The following is a 17,500-nucleotide window of genomic DNA, read 5'->3' as shown; positions in this document are numbered from 1 at the left end:
TAGCGCTAGAGGGCGACCCGCAAGTGGGGAGGAACCGTCCACCCAACGCCGGCGCTAGCCGGGGCCGGTGGGGGCCCTACCAAGGCGGGTCATGGTCGCATGTCGGTCGGTCCGGCCTCTGTTTACCGAGGCGGCCGGCACCTCCATCTGCCTTGGATGCCCCGAATCCGCAGACTTTCCTCCGGCCTCAGCTTAACGAGACGGCCGTTGCCTCCATCCTTGGATGTTAACATTCGCAGAGTTTCAGCTCCGGGCTAGGGCGGGTGAAGTCGTCTCGAACCACGTGCCTGAAGGCCGCCTCGCGCCGGATGCAGGCCCCGCTCTGTCGTGCGGTGTGACCGTCCAACGCGGGCATCGCTAGATTAGCCGTGGCCACGATCCTTCCACACCGCGAGCCTTTCGCCCTCGGCCGGTGGTCGCTCAAAGCGCGGGCCGCTGATCCCGCTCCATCTCTCCGGCCTGTGTTTAAGGAGGCGGCCGCTCCTCCTTCCTTGGATGGACCATTCGCATATTTTTCGCCCGGCCTGTGTTTAAGGAGGCGGCCGGTCCTCCTTCCTTGGATGGACCATTCGCATATTTTTCGCCCGGCCTGTGTTTAAGGAGGCGGCCGGTAACTCCCTTTCTTGGATGAGACCCAACATTCGCATATTTTTCGCCCGGCCTGTGTTTAAGGAGGCGGCCGGTCCTCCCATTCTGCCAGTGTTCCTTGGACTTTGAAAATTTCAAAGTCTTTCCGCTCCGGGCTAGGGCGGGTGAGGTCGTCTCGAACCACGTGCCTGAAGGCCGCCTCGCGCCAGATGCGGCCCCGCTCTGTCGTGCGGTGTGACCGTCCAACGCGGGCATCGCTAGATTAGCCGTGGCCACGATCCTTCCACACCGCGAGCCTTTCGCCCTCGGCCGGTGTCGGTCAACGTGTGGGTGGGGGGGAAGGACGGCTGCCGGGAGCAGACAGCCGTCCCCGGGTGGGGTGTACAGTCCTTCCACCGCGGCCGCCGGGAGCAGACGGCCGTCGAGCGATTCTGCCATTGTTCCTAGGACTTTGTACATTTTAAAGACCCTCCGCGCGGGCCGCTGATCCCGCTCGGTCGCTCCGGCCTGTGTTTAAGGAGGCGGCCGGTCCTCCCATTCTGCCAGTGTTCCTTGGACTTTGAATATTTCAAAGTCTTTTCGCTCCGGGCTAGGGCGGGTGAGGTCGTCTCGAACCACGTGCCTGAAGGCCGCCTCGCGCCGGATGCAGGCCCCGCTCTGTCGTGCGGTGTGACCGTCCAACGCGGGCATCGCTAGATTAGCCGTGGCCACGATCCTTCCACACCGCGAGCCTTTCGCCCTCGGCCGGTGTCGGTCAACGTGTGGGGTGGGGGGGAAGGACGGCTGCCGGGAGCAGACAGCCGTCCCCGGGTGGGGTGTACAGTCCCTTCACCGCGGCCGCCGGGAGCAGACGGCCGTCGAGCGATTCTGCCATTGTCCCTAGGACTTTGTACATTTCAAAGACCCTGCGCGCGGGCCGCTGATCCCGCTCGGTCGCTCCGGCCTGTGTTTAAGGAGGCGGCCGGTCCTCCCATTCTGCCAGTGTTCCTTGGACTTTGAAAAGTCTTTCCGCTCCGGGCTAGGGCGGGTGAGGTCGTCTCGAACCACGTGCCTGAAGGCCGCCTCGCGCCGGATGCAGGCCCCGCTCTGTCGTGCGGTGTGACCGTCCAACGCGGGCATCGCTAGATTAGCCGTGGCCACGATCCTTCCACACCGCGAGCCTTTCGCCCTCGGCTGATGTTCAACCAACGTGTGGGGAGGGGGTTATGGACGGCTGCCGGGAGCAGACAGCCGTCCCCGGGAGGGGAGACTTCACGGCGGCCGCCGGGAGCAGACGGCCGTCGAGAGATTCTGCCAGTGTTCCTTGGACTTTGACTATTTCAAAGTCTTTCCGCTCCGGGCTAGGGCGGGTGAGGTCGTCTCGAACCACGTGCCTGAAGGCCGCCTCGCGCCGGATGCAGGCCCCGCTCTGTCGTGCGGTGTGACCGTCCAACGCGGGCATCGCTAGATTAGCCGTGGCCACGATCCTTCCACACCGCGAGCCTTTCGCCCTCGGCCGGTGTTCGCTCAACGCGCGGGCCGCTGATCCCGCTCCATCTCTCCGGCCTGTGTTTAAGGAGGCGGCCGGTCCTCCCATTCTGCCAGTGTTCCTTGGACTTTGAAAATTTCAAAGTCTTTCCGCTCCGGGCTAGGGCGGGTGAGGTCGTCTCGAGCCACGTGCCTGAAGGCCGCCTCGCGCCGGATGCAGGCCCCGCTCTGTCGTGCGGTGTGACCGTCCAACGCGGGCATCGCTAGATTAGCCGTGGCCACGATCCTTCCACACCGCGAGCCTTTCGCCCTCGGCTGGTGTTCGTCCAACGTGTGGGGAGGGGGTTAAGGACGGCTGCCGGGAGCAGACAGCCGTCCCCGGGAGGGGAGACTTCACGGCGGCCGCCGGGAGCAGACGGCCGTCGAGAGATTCTGCCAGCGTTCCTTGTACTTTGAATATTTCACAGCCGTGCTCGCACTTAGGAAATTTTCGAGCGCTGTGGCACTTAGACATTTTTCGTCAAGCGTGGCACTTAGAAATTTTTCGTCAAGAGAGGCACTTAGACATTTTTCGTCAAGAGTGACACTTAGAAAATTTTTCACTCTCTTTGTGCCTTCCAGGGTGCTGTGCAACCCTGCGTGTTGTGTTCCCACCGAGCAAGGGGCGCTGCTGGCGGCCATGACCAAGCGCTCGGCACCGGGCCCTTTCATTTTGTGGGGTAAATTATGCGCCCCCCATGCTCGTTCTGACTATATTTTGCGAAAGGGGGGTAAATCGTTGATGAGTACGCTGACTAGGGGGACCAACCATCGTACTCTGGCGCACCTGAAGACCAAAGTTGGTACTGCACCCTACCCCTGGTACCCCAACCCCTGGTACCTAAAGAGGGAGAGGCCGAATTTTCGCTTTCGGCGGCCGACCGCGGGAACCAGCCGAGGCGGACACTTTTCGGCTCAAGAGCCGTTGGCACTTAGAAAAAATTCGCACAAGTTGGCAGGACTTCCGGGGCCAGAGGCCGAATTTTCGCTTTTGGTGGCCGTTATGGGGAACCAGCCGAGGCGGACACTTTACGGCTGTTGAGTCGTTGGCACTTAGAAAAAATTCGCACAAGTTGGCAGGACTTCCAGAGCAAGAGGCCGAATTTTCGCTTTTGGTGGCCGTTATGGGGAACCAGCCGAGGCGGACACTTTACGGCTGTTGAGTCGTTGGCACTTAGAAAAAATTCGCACAAGTTGGCAGGACTTCCAGGAGAAGAGGCCGAATTTTCGCTTTTGGTGGCCGACCTGGGGAACCAGCCGAGGCGGACACTTTTCGGCTCAAGAGCCGTTGGCACTTAGAAAATATTTGCCAAACTTGGCTTGACTTCCAGGAGAAGAGGCCGAATTTTCGCTTTTGGTGGCCGACCTGGGGAACCAGCCGAGGCGGACACTTTTCGGCTCAAGAGCCGTTGGCACTTAGAAAATATTTGCCAAACTTGGCTTGACTTCCAGGAGAAGAGGCCGAATTTTCACTTTTGGTGGCCAACCTGGGGAACCAGCCGAGGCGGACACTTTACGCTGGTTGAGTCGTTGGCACTTAGAAAATATTTGCCAAACTTGGCTTGACTTCCAGGAGAAGAGGCCGAATTTTCACTTTTGGTGGCCGACCTGGGGAACCAGCCGAGGCGGACACTTTAGGCTGGTTGAGTCGTTGGCACTTAGAAAATATTCGCCAAACTTGGCTTGACTTCCAGGAGAAGAGGCCGAATTTTCACTTTTGGTGGCCGACCTGGGGAACCAGCCGAGGCGGACACTTTAGGCTGGTTGAGTCGTTGGCACTTAGAAAATATTTGCCAAACTTGGCCAGACTTCCAGGAGAAGAGGCCGAATTTTCACTTTTGGTGGCCGACCTGGGGAACCAGCCGAGGCGGACACTTTAGGCTGGTTGAGTCGTTGGCACTTAGAAAAGATTTGCCAAACTTGGCCAGACTTCCAGGAGAAGAGGCCGAATTTTCACTTTTGGTGGCCGTTATGGGGAACCAGCCGAGGCGGACACTTTACGCTGGTTGAGTCGTTGGCACTTAGAAAATATTTGCCAAACTTGGCTTGACTTCCAGGAGAAGAGGCCGAATTTTCACTTTTGTGGGCCGTTATGGGGAACCAGCCGAGGCGGACACTTTACGCTGGTCGAGTCGATGGCACTTAGAAAATATTCGCCAAACTTGGCTTGACTTCCAGGAGAAGAGGCCGAATTTTCACTTGTGGTACCCGACCTGGGGAACCAGCCGAGGCGGACACTTTAGGCTGGTTGAGTCGTTGGCACTTAGAAAATATTCGCCAAACTTGGCTTGACTTCCAGGAGAAGAGGCCGAATTTTCACTTTTGGTGGCCGACCTGGGGAACCAGCCGAGGCGGACACTTTAGGCTGGTTGAGTCGTTGGCACTTAGAAAATATTTGCCAAACTTGGCCAGACTTCCAGGAGAAGAGGCCGAATTTTCACTTTTGGTGGCCGACCTGGGGAACCAGCCGAGGCGGACACTTTAGGCTGGTTGAGTCGTTGGCACTTAGAAAATATTTGCCAAACTTGGCTTGACTTCCAGGAGAAGAGGCCGAATTTTCACTTTTCATGGCCGTTATGGGGAACCAGCCGAGGCGGACACTTTTCGGCTCAAGAGCCGTTGGCACTTAGAAAATATTTGCCAAACTTGGCTTGACTTCCAGGAGAAGAGGCCGAATTTTCACTTTTGGTGGCCGTTATGGGGAACCAGCCGAGGCGGACACTTTACGCTGGTTGAGTCGTTGGCACTTAGAAAATATTCGCCAAACTTGGCCAGACTTCCAGGAGAAGAGGCCGAATTTTCACTTTTGGTGGCCGACCTGGGGAACCAGCCGAGGCGGACACTTTACGGCTGTTGAGTCGTTGGCACTTAGAAAATATTTGCCAAACTTGGCTTGACTTCCAGGAGAAGAGGCCGAATTTTCACTTTTGGTGGCCGTTATGGGGAACCAGCCGAGGCGGACACTTTACGCTGGTCGAGTCGTTGGCACTTAGAAAATATTTGCCAAACTTGGCCAGACTTCCAGGAGAAGAGGCCGAATTTTCACTTTTGGTGGCCGACCTGGGGAACCAGCCGAGGCGGACACTTTACGCTGGTTGAGTCGTTGGCACTTAGAAAATATTCGCCAAACTTGGCCAGACTTCCAGGAGAAGAGGCCGAATTTTCACTTGTTCTGGCCGTTGTGGGGAACCAGCCGAGGCGGACACTTTACGCTGGTTGAGTCGTTGGCACTTAGAAAATATTCGCCAAACTTGGCCAGACTTCCAGGAGAAGAGGCCGAATTTTCACTTGTTCTGGCCGTTATGGGGAACCAGACGAGGCGGACACATCACCCCGCAAGTGCCGTTGGCACTTTGAAAATATTCGCCAAACTTGGCCAGACTTCCAGGAGAAGAGGCCGAATTTTCACTTGTTCTGGCCGTTATGGGGAACCAGACGAGGCGGACACATCACCCCGCAAGTGCCGTTGGCACTTTGAAAATATTCGCCAAACTTGGCCAGACTTCCAGGAGAAGAGGCCGAATTTTCACTTGTTCTGGCCGTTATGGGGAACCAGACGAGGCGGACACATCACCCCGCAAGTGCCGTTGGCACTTTGAAAATATTCGCCAAACTTGGCCGGACTTCCAGGAGAAGAGGCCGAATTTTCACTTGTTCTGGCCGACCTGGGGAACCAGACGAGGCGGACACATCACCCCGCAAGTGCCGTTGGCACTTTGAAAATATTCGCCAAACTTGGCCGGACTTCCAGGAGAAGAGGCCGAATTTTCACTTGTTCTGGCCGACCTGGGGAACCAGACGAGGCGGACACATCACCCCGCAAGTGCCGTTGGCACTTTGAAAATATTCGCCAAACTTGGCCGGACTTCCAGGAGAAGAGGCCGAATTTTCACTTTTTCTGGCCGACCTGGGGAACCAGACGAGGCGGACACATCACCCCGCAAGTGCCGTTGGCACTTTGAAAATATTCGAAACTTCCATCAAACACACATCGGCTTTTTCGCCGTCGCTGTCCGGCCTGGGCACCATCGTGGCTCGGACAGTTCGTGTGCCAGCTTCCGTTGGCACTTAGAACATTTTTCAAAATAAAAATAAACAGTCCTGCACATACGTGCCGACTATATTTTGCGAAAGGGGAGTAAACCGATGAGTACACTAACTAGGGGGACCAACAGACCGTAGTGGTCTCCCCTGGTACCTAAATGCATACCCCTGGTACCTCAGCGACTACCCCTGGTACCTAAATGCGTACCCCTGGTACCTCAGAGAGGCCGAATTTTCACATTCCGTGGCCGAACTAGGGAACCGGACGAGGCGGACACTTTTCCGGGAGAGACCCGATGGCACTTGGAAAATATTCGCTCAAGTTGGCAGGACTTCCAGAGCAAGAGGCCGAATTTTCACATTATGTGGCCGAACTAGGGAACCGGACGAGTCGGACACTTTTCCGGGAGAGACCCGATGGCACTTAGAAAATTTTCGCTCAAGTTGGCAGGACTTCCAGAGCAAGAGGCCGAATTTTCACATTATGTGGCCGAACTAGGGAACCGGACGAGTCGGACACTTTTCCGGGAGAGACCCGATGGCACTTAGAAAATATTCGCTCAAGTTGGCAGGACTTCCAGAGCGAGAGGCCGAATTTTCGCTCGTTCGGGCCGACTCGGGGAACCAGCCGAGTCGGACACTTTTCCGGGCAAGACCCGATGGCACTTAGAAAATATTCGCTCAAGTTGGCAGGACTTCCAGAGCGAGAGGCCGAATTTTCACATTCCGTGGCCGACTCGGGGAACCAGCCGAGTCGGACACTTTTCCGGGCAAGACCCGATGGCACTTAGAAAATATTCGCTCAAGTTGGCAGGACTTCCAGAGCAAGAGGCCGAATTTTCGCTCGTTCGGGCCGACTCGGGGAACCAGACGAGTCGGACACTTTTCCGGGCAAGACCCGATGGCACTTAGAAAATATTCGCTCAAGTTGGCAGGACTTCCAGAGCAAGAGGCCGAATTTTCACATTATGTGGCCGAACTAGGGAACCAGCCGAGTCGGACACTTTTCCGGGCAAGACCCGATGGCACTTAGAAAATATTCGCTCAAGTTGGCAGGACTTCCAGAGCAAGAGGCCGAATTTTCGCTCGTTCGGGCCGACTCGGGGAACCAGCCGAGTCGGACACTTTTCCGGGCAAGACCCGATGGCACTTAGAAAATATTCGCTCAAGTTGGCAGGACTTCCAGAGCAAGAGGCCGAATTTTCACATTCCGTGGCCGACTCGGGGAACCAGCCGAGTCGGACACTTTTCCGGGCAAGACCCGATGGCACTTAGAAAATATTCGCTCAAGTTGGCAGGACTTCCAGAGCAAGAGGCCGAATTTTCGCTCGTTCGGGCCGACTCGGGGAACCAGACGAGTCGGACACTTTTCCGGGCAAGACCCGATGGCACTTAGAAAATATTCGCTCAAGTTGGCAGGACTTCCAGAGCAAGAGGCCGAATTTTCACATTATGTGGCCGAACTAGGGAACCAGCCGAGTCGGACACTTTTCCGGGCAAGACCCGATGGCACTTAGAAAATATTCGCTCAAGTTGGCAGGACTTCCAGAGCAAGAGGCCGAATTTTCGCTCGTTCGGGCCGACTCGGGGAACCAGCCGAGTCGGACACTTTTCCGGGCAAGACCCGATGGCACTTAGAAAATATTCGCTCAAGTTGGCAGGACTTCCAGAGCAAGAGGCCGAATTTTCACATTCCGTGGCCGACTCGGGGAACCAGCCGAGTCGGACACTTTTCCGGGCAAGACCCGATGGCACTTAGAAAATATTCGCTCAAGTTGGCAGGACTTCCAGAGCAAGAGGCCGAATTTTCGCTCGTTCGGGCCGACTCGGGGAACCAGCCGAGTCGGACACTTTTCCGGGCAAGACCCGATGGCACTTAGAAAATATTCGCTCAAGTTGGCAGGACTTCCAGAGCAAGAGGCCGAATTTTCGCTCGTTCGGGCCGACTCGGGGAACCAGCCGAGTCGGACACTTTTCCGGGCAAGACCCGATGGCACTTAGAAAATATTCGCTCAAGTTGGCAGGACTTCCAGAGCAAGAGGCCGAATTTTCACATTATGTGGCCGAACTAGGGAACCAGCCGAGTCGGACACTTTTCCGGGCAAGACCCGATGGCACTTAGAAAATATTCGCTCAAATTGGCAGGACTTCCAGAGCAAGAGGCCGAATTTTCACTCGTTCGGGCCGACTCGGGGAACCAGCCGAGTCGGACACGTTACGGCCGAACACCCGTTGGCACTTAGAAAATATTCGCCAAAGTCGGCCGGACTTCCAGGCGAAGAGGCTGAATTTTCGCTCGTTCGGGCCGACTCGGGGAACCAGCCGAGTCGGACACATTACGGCCGAAAACCCGTTGGCACTTAGAAAATATTCGCCAAAGTCGGCCGGACTTCCAGGCGAAGAGCCTGAATTTTCACTTTTTCTGACCGACTCGGGGAACCAGCCGAGTCGGACACATTACGGTGTAACACCCGTTGGCACTTAGAAAATATTCGCCAAAGTTCGTTGGACCTCCAGGCGAAGAGGCCGAATTTTCGCTCGTTCGGGCCGACTCGGGGAACCAGCCGAGTCGGACACATTACGGCCGAACACCCGTTGGCACTTAGAAAATATTCGCCAAAGTTCGTCGGACTTCCAGGCGAAGAGGCCGAATTTTCGCTCGTTCGGGCCGACTCGGGGAACCAGCCGAGTCGGACACATTTCGGCGCAACACCCGTTGGCACTTAGAAAATATTCGCCCAAGTCGGCCGGACTTCCAGGCGAAGAGGCCGAATTTTCACTTTTTCTGGCCGACCGGAGGAACCAGCCGCGTCGGACACATTACGGTGTAACACCCGTTGGCACTTAGAAAATATTCGCCAAAGTTCGTCGGACCTCCAGAGCGAGAGGCCGAATTTTCACTTTTTCTGGCCGGCCGGAGAACCAGCCGAGGCGGACACATCACGCCGCTTTTGCCGTTGGCATATTCGAAACTTCCAGAATGGGCTTTTTCGCCGTCGCTGTCCGGCCTGGGCACCATCGTGGCTCGGACACGTCGTGTGCCAGCGTCCGCTGGCACTTAGAAAATTTTTCAAAATAAAAATAAACAGTCCTGCACATACGTGCCCACTATATTTTGCGAAAGGGGAGTAAACCGTCGATGAGTACGCTGACTAGTGGGACCAACCATCGCGCTCTGGCGCACCTGAAGACCAAAGTTGGTACTGCACCCTACCCCTGGTACCCAAACGGGGTAGAGGCCGATTTTTCGCATTTGGCGGCCGACCTAGGGAACCAGAAGAGGCGGACACTTTTCCGAGCAAGTGCCGATGGCACTTCCAGAGCGAGAGGCCGAATAATCGTAATTTGTGGCCGACTTGGGAACCAGCGAAGGCGGATAGGAAGTCAAGCGCGTCCCGCCGGCTGGTCCGCGGGCCAATTGCGGTCCCGCGAGTTAGCGATCGCGGTCCGGAATTCTAGCCGACTTGGGAACCAGCGAAGGCGGATGGGTGGTCACCGAGGTCCCGCCGGCTGGTCCGCGGGCCATTTAGGGTCCCGCGAGTTAGCGATCGCGGTCCGGAATTCTAGCCGACTTGGGAACCAGCGAAGGCGGATAGGAAGTCAAGTGGGTCCCGCCGGCTGGTCCGCGGGCCATTTAGGGTCCCGCAAGTTAGCGATCGCGGTCCGGAATTCTAGCCGACTTGGGAACCAGCGAAGGCGGATGGGTGGTCACCGAGGTCCCGCCGGCTGGTCCGCGGGCCATTTAGGGTCCCGCGAGTTACCGATCGCGGTCCGGAATTCTAGCCGGCCAGGGACCACCGCGAGGCGGATGGGTGGTCACCGAGGTCCCGCCGGCTGGTCCGCGGGCCATTTAGGGTCCCGCGAGTTAGCGATCGCGGTCCGGAATTCTAGCCGACTTGGGAACCAGCGAAGGCGGATGGGTGGTCACCGAGGTCCCGCCGGATGGTCCGCGGGCCATTTAGGGTCCCGCGAGTTAGCGATCGCGGTCCGGAATTCTAGCCGACTTGGGAACCAGCGAAGGCGGATAGGAAGTCAAGTGGGTCCCGCCGGCTGGTCCGCGGGCCATTTAGGGTCCCGCAAGTTAGCGATCGCGGTCCGGAATTCTAGCCGACTTGGGAACCAGCGAAGGCGGATGGGTGGTCACCGAGGTCCCGCCGGCTGGTCCGCGGGCCATTTAGGGTCCCGCGAGTTACCGATCGCGGTCCGGAATTCTAGCCGGCCAGGGACCACCGCGAGGCGGATGGGTGGTCACCGAGGTCCCGCCGGCTGGTCCGCGGGCCATTTAGGGTCCCGCGAGTTAGCGATCGCGGTCCGGAATTCTAGCCGACTTGGGAACCAGCGAAGGCGGATGGGTGGTCACCGAGGTCCCGCCGGATGGTCCGCGGGCCATTTAGGGTCCCGCGAGTTAGCGATCGCGGTCCGGAATTCTAGCCGACTTGGGAACCAGCGAAGGCGGATAGGAAGTCAAGTGGGTCCCGCCGGCTGGTCCGCGGGCCATTTAGGGTCCCGCAAGTTAGCGATCGCGGTCCGGAATTCTAGCCGACTTGGGAACCAGCGAAGGCGGATGGGTGGTCACCGAGGTCCCGCCGGCTGGTCCGCGGGCCATTTAGGGTCCCGCGAGTTACCGATCGCGGTCCGGAATTCTAGCCGGCCAGGGACCACCGCGAGGCGGATGGGTGGTCACCGAGGTCCCGCCGGCTGGTCCGCGGGCCATTTAGGGTCCCGCGAGTTAGCGATCGCGGTCCGGAATTCTAGCCGACTTGGGAACCAGCGAAGGCGGATGGGTGGTCACCGAGGTCCCGCCGGATGGTCCGCGGGCCATTTAGGGTCCCGCGAGTTAGCGATCGCGGTCCGGAATTCTAGCCGACTTGGGAACCAGCGAAGGCGGATAGGAAGTCAAGTGGGTCCCGCCGGCTGGTCCGCGGGCCATTTAGGGTCCCGCAAGTTAGCGATCGCGGTCCGGAATTCTAGCCGACTTGGGAACCAGCGAAGGCGGATGGGTGGTCACCGAGGTCCCGCCGGCTGGTCCGCGGGCCATTTAGGGTCCCGCGAGTTACCGATCGCGGTCCGGAATTCTAGCCGGCCAGGGACCACCGCGAGGCGGATGGGTGGTCACCGAGGTCCCGCCGGCTGGTCCGCGGGCCATTTAGGGTCCCGCGAGTTACCGATCGCGGTCCGGAATTCTAGCCGGCCGGGGACCACCGAGAGGCGGATGGGTGGTCACCGACGTCCCGCCGGCTGGTCCGCGGGCCATTTAGGGTCCCGCGAGTTAGCGATCGCGGTCCGGAATTCTAGCCGACTTGGGAACCAGCGAAGGCGGATGGGTGGTCACCGAGGTCCCGCCGGCTGGTCCGCGGGCCATTTAGGGTCCCGCGCTGGTACCGATCGCGGCCCGGAATTCTAGCCGGCCGGGGACCACCGCGAGGCGGATGGGTCTTCACCGAGGTCCCGCCGGCTGGTCCGCGGGCCATTTAGGGTCCCGCGAGGTACCGATCGCGGTCCGGAATTCTAGCCGGCCGGGGACCACCGCGAGGCGGATGGGTGGTCACCGAGGTCCCGCCGGCTGGTCCGCGGGCCATTTAGGGTCCCGCGAGGTACCGATCGCGGTCCGGAATTCTACCCGGCCGGGGACCACCGCGAGGCGGATGGGTGGTCACCGACGTCCCGCCGGCTGGTCCGCGGGCCATTTAGGGTCCCGCGAGGTACCGATCGCGGTCCGGAATTCTAGCCGGCCGGGGACCACCGCGAGGCGGATGGGTGGTCACCGAGGTCCCGCCGGCTGGTCCGCGGGCCATTTAGGGTCCCGCGAGTTACCGATCGCGGTCCGGAATTCTAGCCGGCCGGGGACCACCGCGAGGCGGATGGGTGGTCACCGACGTCCCGCCGGCTGGTCCGCGGGCCATTTAGGGTCCCGCGAGTTAGCGATCGCGGTCCGGAATTCTAGCCGGCCGGGGACCACCGCGAGGCGGATGGGTGGTCACCGAGGTCCCGCCGGCTGGTCCGCGGGCCATTTAGGGTCCCGCGAGTTGGCAGTCGCGGCCCGGAATTCTAGCCGGCCCGGAGCCACCCAGAGACCGTGCACACGCGCCGGGTGGCCGGAAATACCTCCAGCCGAGCGGACATGCACTTTATAAGCACCTTGGACGAGATGGCAGAGCCTTACTCGACTTCCAGCACCTCGGCTAAGCGTTCTCCACGGCCCGCTGTGCTTCCAGAAGACCTCCAGACGGTCCTCATGGTGCTTTCCTCCTCACTCTCCCAGCTGGCCCAGGCTTCCAGCACCCCGGCTAAGCGTTCTCCACGGCCCGCTGTGCTTCCAGAAGACCTCCAGACGGTCCTCATGGTGCTTTCCTCCTCACTCTCCCAGCCGGGCCAGGCTTCCAGCACCCCGGCTAAGCGTCTTACACGGCCCGCTGTGCTTCCAGAAGACCTCCAGCCGGTCTTCATGGTGCATTCCTCCTCGCTTCTTAAGCCGAACGAGGCTTCCAGAGCCCCGGTTAAGCATTTTACGCGGCCCGCCGAGCCTCCACAGCACTTCCAGCCGGTTCCACGGCTGCTTTCCTCCTCACTGTTTAAGCCGAACGAGGCTTCCAGAGCCCCGGCTAAGCGTTTTACGCGGCCCGCTGAACTTCCAGAGCACCTCCAGCCGGTTCCCCGGGTGCTTTCCTCCTCACTTTATAAGCCGAACGAGGCTTCCAGAGCCCCGGCTAAGCGTTCTCCGCGTCCCGCTGATCTTCCCGGAGCTTGTAACGGGGAATTACCTCCCTCCAGCGGACACGGCGGGTAAATACGCCACCTCTCGCACTTAGCGCACACTCGCGTTGCTGCGCGTCTGGTGGCACTCTGAGCGGCCAAACGGCGGGAGTAACTGTCACTCTCTTAAGGTAGGCTCACTTGAGATTTTTTTGAACGGTTCGTGGATAAATATATGATATATACTACATATGATCGCATTTATAGTCAAATCATATCAAAATGTCATTCTCCGGGTGCTTTCCTCCTCACTCTTGACGCCCGAGGAGGCTTCCAGAGCCTCGGCTAAGCGTTTTACGCGGCCCGCTGAGCTCCCACCGCACCTCCAGCCGGTTCTCATGAGGCTTTCCGCCTCATTTTCTAAGCCGAAGGAGGCTTCCACAGCCCCGGCTAAGCGTTTTGCGCGGCCCGCTGAACTTCCAGAGCACCTCCAGCCGGTTCCCCGAGTGCTTTCCGCCTCACTTTCTAAGCCGAACGAGGCTTCCAGCACCCCGGCTAAGCGTTCTCCGCGTCCCGCTGATCTTCCCGGAGCTTGTAACGGGGAATTACCTCCCTCTAGCGGACACGGCGGGTAAATACGCCAGCTCTCGCACTTAGCGCACACTCGCGTTGCTGCGCGTCTGATGGCACTTTGAGTAGCCAAAATGCGGGAGTAACAATCACTCTCTTAAGGTAGGCTCACTTGAGATTTTTTTTAACCGTCCGCGGAGGCGACCGGGACCACCGGGACAGCCGGGAGGCCGTGCGCGCGGGCCAAGTGGCCGAAAATAGCTCCAGGCCGACCGGATCGGCTAGTTGTAAGCACCGCGGATGAGATCGCGGAGCATTATTCGACTTCCAGCGGCCCGTGCGCTTACGCACGCCGCCCGGAACCTCCGGGAGGCCGTGCGCATGCGCAAGTGGCCGAAAATAGCTCCTAGCCGACCGGATCGGCTGTTTGTGAGCACCGCGGATGAGATCGCGGAGCATTATTCGACTTCCAGCGGCCGGTGGGCTTACGCACGCCGCCCGGGACCTCCGGGAGGCCGTGCGCATGCGCAAGTGGCCGAAAATAGCTCCTAGCCGACCGGATCTGCACTTTACAAGCTCCGCGGATGAGATCGCGGAGCTTCATCCGACTTCCAGCGGCCGGTGCGCTCGCGCACTCCACCCGGCACCTCCGGGAGGCCGTGCGCACGCGCCAAGTGGCCCAAAATAGCTCCTAGCCGACCGGATCTGCACTTTACAAGCTCCGCGGATGAGATCGCGGAGCTTTATGCGACTTCCAGCGGCCGGTGCGCTCACGCACTCCACCCGGCACCATCCGGGAGACCGTGCGCGCGCCAAGTGGCCCAAAATAGCTCCAGCCCAGCGGATCGGCTGTTTACAAGCACCGCGGATGAGATCGCGGAGCTTTATTCGACTTCCAGCGGCCGGCGCGCACGACGAGCGGACCCGGTGACGGTCCAGCTCCACCCGGAACCTCGCACGGCCCGCTTCTCCCCCCCGCGCGGACTTCCGAGCGCTCGGGGAGACGTTCGGAAGCCGCCGTTGACGTTGGAGCGGGGAAATACCTCCCTCCAGCGGACACGGCGAGTAAATACACCTTCGGCCAAACGGCGGGAGTAACTATGACTCTCTTAAGGTAGCGGCACTCGACATCTTTTTCACGGTTCGTGGAGGACCCGGCCGGTTCTCGGGGGTGCTTTTTCTACTAACCCTTGACCCCCGAGGAGACTTCCAGCACCCCGGCTAAGCGTTTTACGCGGCCCGCTGAGCTTCCACCGCACCTCCAGCCGGTTCCCATGAGGCTTTCCTCCTAACTCTTGACGCCCGAGGAGGCTTCCAGAGCCTCGGCTAAGCGTTTTACGCGGCCCGCTGAGCTTCCACCGCACCTCCAGCCGGTTCTCATGATGCTTTCCTCCTAACTCTTGACGCCCGAGGAGGCTTCCAGAGCCCCGGCTAAGCGTTTTACGCGGCCCGCTGAGCTTCCACCGCACCTCCAGCCGGTTCCCCGGGTGCATTCCTCCTCACTTTCTAAGCCGAACGAGGCTTCCAGCGCCCCGGCTAAGCGTTTTACGCGGCCCGCCGAGCTTCCACAGCACCTCCAGCCGGTTCTCATGATGCATTCCTCCTCACATTCTAAGCCGAACGAGGCTTCCAGAGCCCCGGCTAAGCGTTTTACGCGGCCCGCCGAGCCTCCACAGCACCTCCAGCCGGTTCCCCGAGTGCTTTCCTCCTCACTGTTTAAGCCGAACGAGGCTTCCAGGGCCCCGGCTAAGCGTTTTACGCGGCCCGCTGGACTTCCACAGCACCTCCAGCCGGTTCTCCGGGTGCTCCCATCCTCACTGTTTAAGCCGAACGAGGCTTCCAGAGCCCCGGCTAAGCGTTTTACGCGGCCCGCTGGACTTCCAGAGCACCTCCAGCCGGTTCTCCGGGTGCTCCCATCCTCACTGTTTAAGCCGAACGAGGCTTCCAGAGCCCCGGCTAAGCGTTTTACGCGGCCCGCTGAACTTCCCCAGCACCCCCAGCCGGTTCCCCGAGTGCTTTCCTCCTCACTCTTGACGCCCGAGGAGACTTCCAGCACCCCGGCTAAGCGTTTTACGCGGCCCGCTGAGCTTCCGGAGCACCTCCAGCCGGTTCTCATGGGGCTTTCCTCCTAACTCTTGACCCCCGAGGAGGCTTCCAGAGCCCCGGCTAAGCGTTTTACGCGGCCCGCCGAGCTTCCAAAGCACCTCCAGCCGGTTCTCATGATGCATTCCTCCTCACTCTTTAAGCCGAACGAGGCTTCCAGAGCCCCGGCTAAGCGTTTTACGCGGCCCGCTGAACTTCCCCAGCACCCCCAGCCGGTTCCCCGAGTGCTTTCCTCCTCACTTTATAAGCCGAACGAGGCTTCCAGCGCCCCGGCTAAGCGTTCTCCGCGTCCCGGTGATCTTCCCGGAGGTCGTAACGGGGAAATACCTCCCTCCAGCGGACACGGAGAGAAATTACACCGCCTCTCGCACAGAGGCGGGTAAACGGCGGGAGTAACTATGACTCTCTTAAGGTAGCCTGACTTGACATCTCTTTAACGGTTCGTGGATAAATACATGATATATACTACATATGATCGCATTTAAAGCCAAATAATACAAAATGAGCATTCGGTTATAAACACTGTATTCATCATGTTTATAGGCGATGTTAATATTTATATGTTTAATGTTTATAGGTGATGTTAATATTTATATATTTAATGTTTATAGGGGATGTTAATATTTATATATTTATTTTGTACATCATGTTATAGTTATACGACACTCGCTATTGGATCATGATGTGATCGTATCGGCGGGAGTCGGCCCGGGCTCCGGGTGAAGAGGCCGAATTCTCGCCACTCGCGGCCGACCGGGGAACCAGCAGAGGCGGACGCATCGCGGCGCGAGAGCCCTTGGCACTTAGAAAAAATTTGGCAAAAGTTGCTCCGTGCTCCAGGTGAAGAGGCCGAATTCTCGCCACTCGCGGCCGACCGGGGAACCAGCAGAGGCGGACGCATCGCGGCGCGAGAGCCCTTGGCACTTAGAAAAAAATTGGCAAAAGTCGCTCCGGGTGAAGAGGCCGAATTCTCGCCACTCGCGGCCGACCGGGGAACCAGCAGAGGCGGACGCATCGCGGCGCAAGAGCCCTTGGCACTTAGAAAAAAATTGGCAAAAGTCGCTCCGCGCTCCAGGTGAAGAGGCCGAATTCTCGCCACTCGTGGCCGACCAGGGAACCAGCAGAGGCGGACGCATCGCGGCGCGAGAGCCCTTGGCACTTAGAAAAATTTTCGCAAAAGTCGCTCCGCGCTCCAGGTGAAGAGGCCGAATTCTCGCCACTCGCGGCCGACCGGGGAACCAGCGAAGGCGGGTAAGCTTTCAAGAGAGCCCCGCCGGCTGGTCCGCGGGCCGAACGTGGTCCCGTAACGTACCCACAGCGGACGCCGTCCCACGCCCGGTAAGAACCACCGAGAGGCGGATACGCTCTCCGACGAGCCCCGCCGGCCGGTCCGCGGCGGGAAATGCGCCCTCTGGCGGACACGCCGTTGTAAATGAATGGGCTTTGGCACTTAGTGCATTTTCGCAAAAGTCGCTCCGCGCTCCGGGCGAAGAGGCCGAATTCTCGCTACTCGTGGCCGACCAGGGAACCAGCGAAGGCGGGTAAACTCTCAAGAGAGCCCCGCCGGCTGGTCCGCGGGCCAATAATGGTCCCGTCACCTACCGACAGCGGACGCCGACCCACGCCCGGCAAGGACCACCGAGAGGCGGATAACGGCGCACACCGCGAACGGCGGGTGGCGGTCGCTGGGTGGCGGTCGGGGGGTGGCGGTCGGGGGGTGGCGGTCGGGGATGGTGCTTGGGGATGGTGCTTGGGGACCGGTGGCGCCGGAGGCGCACACCGCGAACGGCTGGTGGCGGTCGGCTGGTGGCGGTCGGCTGGTGGCGGTCGGCTGGTGGCGGTCGCCTTGTGGCGGTCGGGGGGTGGCGGTCGGGGGGTGGCGGTCGGGGATGGTGCTTGGGGATGGTGCTTGGGACCGGTGGCGCCGGAGGCGCACACCGCGAACGGCTGGTGGCGGTCGGCTGGTGGCGGTCGGCTGGTGGCAGTCGGCTGGTGG

The sequence above is a fragment of the Syngnathus floridae genome, unplaced genomic scaffold (genome assembly GCF_059516105.1).
Source record: "Syngnathus floridae isolate MCC-2025c unplaced genomic scaffold, RoL_Sflo_1.0 HiC_scaffold_123, whole genome shotgun sequence".
NCBI lineage: Eukaryota > Metazoa > Chordata > Actinopteri > Syngnathiformes > Syngnathidae > Syngnathus > Syngnathus floridae.
The sequence above is the reverse complement of the archived record's forward strand: the minus strand, read 5'-3'. Positions refer to the sequence as shown.